At 32.5% G+C, this 4,372-nt stretch overlaps 1 pseudogene; it reads right to left on the minus strand.

Moving 5' to 3' along the window:
* Window positions 1-1,321: 1,321 nt before the first annotated feature.
* Window positions 1,322-1,440, minus strand: LOC111739256 (annotated as a pseudogene).
* Between the last annotated feature and the right edge of the window lie 2,932 nt (window positions 1,441-4,372).

The raw sequence follows: 4,372 nt of genomic DNA on the forward strand, positions 1-4,372 counted from the left end.
CATAATTCTTATACTTTTATCAAAAAACACGAGATATGTTTTCTTTTTGGTCCACTGTGCAGTTTCCTTGAATTAAATGGTTTTTCATTTGTTGTGACTGTTTAATCATATCCCTTTTCACCAGATTTGAATATATTTGCTTATTTGTATTTATACCAGTAATAATAATAATAATAATATCCTATAAGCAAAATCCTTTGCTATTAAACGAGCCTCTCGTTTCCTTTAGAAGTCTATCTCCTCCCCCCTTTCAGTAGTGACAACGTGCTCCCCTCCTAATCTCATACCGGATTTCATATCCAACTGTCACGATTTGAACATTCTCTATCCATGGACTTTACTATAAACAATATCAGATCTTAAAATCACAGCGCTTATAAGTGACTCCAGAAATTATTCTGAGCAATTCCTTATTTTTATCTTTGTTTGAACCTCCTATCTCATTTCCACAGATAAAATTTCTTTCTGTTATTTGTTATTTGTTCTGATAGCTAATAATTGTATATGGGAAACATCCCTGTGCAAGTTATCATTCCATTTTCAAAAGAAGTGGAGAACAGCTATCTCCTTCCTTTTATTATTCTTTTATAAATGTGATTTTTTTATCACCTCTCACCTCTCAGACATCAGTTTACTACAGTAAATAACAATGACTTCATATTATGTCAGTCAAAAAGATAAAACAGAACAAAATTGGTAAAAATCTATATTTAGATGTGTAAGATTAAATAGGCGACCATTTAACTCAATGTAACATTAATAGCTGGCATTTACTGTTCTAAGCAATTTATATGTTCTCTATCATTTAATATTCCCAGCAATACTTTCAGTAAGTCGTATTATTATCTCCATTTTACAACTGAGAAAACTGAAGCACAGAGCTATTATTTGCTCAGTCACAATTAAACACATTTTAAACTATTTTAAAACATTTAAAAATTGAACAAGTAGATAGAGAAAGAAAACTGAAAATAAAACAACTGAAAGATAAATCAAATAGCTGATATTTTCTGCTGATTTGAAGTGTAAGTCAATTTTCAAATATACACGAATGTAGAGAGCAGTCCATTGAATCCCCTTTATCCATCACCTAGCCTCAAAGACCACCAACCCATCGTCTACCTTGTTTCATTTATTCCACATTTTACTCACACTCCCTTGAGTATAATGCCAATTTCAAAACTCATTAATATCCTATAATTTTTCCATAAACACTATGTTTTACTATCTTTTTTTTTTTTTTAGGTAAGGCAACCCTTGGTTGACCTCACAGATTGCAAGGAACTTGTCATCTTACAATCCCTTATATTTTTATTTTTTATGCCTAGAGCACCTGGTCTTCCTAGGTGGTCTCCCATCCAAGTACTAGCCAGGCCCCACTCTGCTTAGCTTCCGAGATCAGACGGAATTGGGTTTGTTCAGGGTAGCATGGCCGTAGACAACACTATGTTTTAAAGATAGTGACCCTTTTAACATAATCTCAATGCTCTTATAATACCTGAAATAAACAATAATCCTTTAATATCATAAAATGTAGTGTTCAAAATTCTCTGATAGTTTCTTATTTCTTTTGAGTTTCTTTGAATCGAAATCCAAATAAGGTCCATATGATGTGACTGGTTAATATTATCTCTTAATCTATAGATTTCCCTTCCATTATTACTTTTTTTTCAATTTATTTGTTCAAGAAACTACTCTCTGTGGACATGTAGCATCTCCTCCACTCTTTATTTCAAAGATTATATGATAGTGGTATATTTCAACAGACCCCTCTATACTCAGTATTTTTTGTACTTTCTGTAGTTAATTCTACAGCCTTGATCAGTTTGAAGTTTTAAACTTTACCAGAAATACTTCATAGTGGCATAGATTTTTGAAATAGAAAAACGATGGTCTTCCTCGAGAGCTGATAATGTGGAGAAAAATCTGTCAGTATCAGTTCCATTAAGATTAAACATAAGAATGAATACAAAAGAAAATTTTCCCTGTAATTTAACATCCAAGACAGATTCTAGAATGTGGAGGAACAGACTTAAAAATAAAAATATAAAATATAAAAGTACTTCCCTGAAGCTTGGTCAGAGTTTATTGGACCAATCAACATGGATGAACCACTTCTCAAGGCTTAACTTGAAATCTTTCTAACTGATTCACACGTTACAAATGGGTAGACTTTGTTCTTTGCCCGTTCATGGTTTGTGTGCTAACAGTCACTATTAAAGTTAAGTCCAGGATCATTTGTCACACATTTTTCAGTGACATTGTTTAATTTCTATAAAAGAGAGCATGAAATCAACTCTGAAAAGTAAACAGTATTGGCAACAGGAGCAATCCCAAGTTCGCCTGAGAAAAGGAGAGGCTAGAGAATTTGTTCACAGTATTCTGAGATTTTTTTAACTTTTGAAAAACTGTAGAAAAAGGCAATATGTTGGCATTTATTCAAAATCCAACTATGTAGAATGGATTGCAAGAAAGAAAACTATGAGTCATACATTTTGTAATTTCCCATCTTCATGCCTAGGAGATATGCAGCTCCTGTTTTTGGCCTACCTACTTCTTGTTAAGTCTAAACTGATTGGCTTTGTATGAACTGGCAAGAGGTCAGGGGAGTGGTCCAGGAAAAAAATACCCCTGCAGCTGAATTGCTGTGTTATGTCATGATTCTTCTTCTTCTCTTCTCATCCAAATTTCTTATGAAGCTCTATTAATGCCACCTCCCTGATAAGAGTGTTGGACAAGATACAGATTTCTATGCAGGTTTGTATGAAAATCAGCTCCCTATTAAACTCTTCCTGATTTCAATCTCCACAACATTTTATCTGTATTCTTTATACTGGAAGATGACTCTCAATCTTAATTCTGCCTTTTTATACCCTTTAGGGAATGCTTAACATATTTTAATGGCATGGAGCTCTCTGGTATGTGAATCTCATTAGCTATGCAAAAGTAAAGTTCATATTCATCTCTCTACCCTGGTCCATGAGAATAAAAAGAGTATCTCAGAGATAGAGCTAGTTATAATTTTGATGGAATAGAAGCAGTATCAAGAATATGATATTCCAGGACATGGTATCCTTAATTCAAAAGATATAAAGGGTACTATGTCAGATGGGTATTAGACTTATCAGGGTGATCACTTCATAAGCTATATAAATGTCTAGTCACTACGTTGTACACCTGAAACAAATTTAATATTATATGCCAACTGTAATTGAATATTTAAAAAAATTAAATGAATAAATAAGGAAAAGAAATAAAGGCTACTTGATACGGTAAAACTCCATTTCAGTCTTTTAGGTGGTGGAGCCTAGGTTTAAATCTCAGGTTCTATCACTTTACCAGTCTCATGCTTTTGACATGTCTCTTACTCTGAGAGTGTTTCCTCAAAAGTAGGATATGAGAAGAAAATTTCTTGCTTCTCAGTCAGGGTATGAATGTTCCTATTCTTATCATCACCTCTGAAGTGTGGCCTGAATATATATAGTGATCTCCATAGGTGATTCTGGTTTACGCCCAGACGTGACAACTACTGCTGCATAGGACTTTTCATCGTTATTTTAATATGCATGTCTTTGATAACTGAACATGGTTCTATAAGCTCATTGACCATTATGAGTTAACTGATTCATGCGCTTTTGCTCAAATTTTACTCAGCTGATCTATTTATTTCATTGATTTCTGTTTGTTTTTATACTAACAATAATAACCTATAACATATGATCTGAAATTTTTTCCAATTTTTTGCTCTCTAATATATTATGGTGATGCTTTTTGAAATAATGTTTATAAATATTTGGTAATCAATACGAGCTTTATTGGCTTGTTTTCATTTTTGTGAACAGAAAACTTTGAAACTATTAGATCATATTAATATGTAGTTATAACACACAATATGCAACATACAGTGCATATACACTCATTCCTACCTTTGCATGGTAGCTGCAGGATTATAAAAATGTGCAAGCTGAAACTGAGAAAATGATAATAACATATGGGGAAAATTACAATTATTATCTTTAAAATTTTGTCAAAATATTAAAAACTCCCTTATTTTTGGTCATAAATGTATTTTTGGTCAAAATGAAAAAATATCAAAACTAATATTTGCTAAGTACATTGCCATTTAAAATATTATAAGCATTAAGAATGGAAATGTTTTACTTCTTTGCTAAAAACAAATGAACTTATCAAGAATAGTTTGAATAATGCTTGCATTCTTGTATAACATATGACTCAGAGTGAAAGCATTTCCACACCTTGGTGAGTAGTCATTCTCCTTTCTAAGCGTAGATTAGCTTCTAACATTTTATCCTTTGCACTTTCAATGTTGTGAAATAGAGTCCCTTTAATGTGAAAGTTTTGCCAGTGTCAT

Source organism: Pteropus vampyrus, unplaced genomic scaffold (genome assembly GCF_000151845.1).
Source record: "Pteropus vampyrus isolate Shadow unplaced genomic scaffold, Pvam_2.0 Scaffold48, whole genome shotgun sequence".
NCBI classification, from domain to species: domain Eukaryota; kingdom Metazoa; phylum Chordata; class Mammalia; order Chiroptera; family Pteropodidae; genus Pteropus; species Pteropus vampyrus.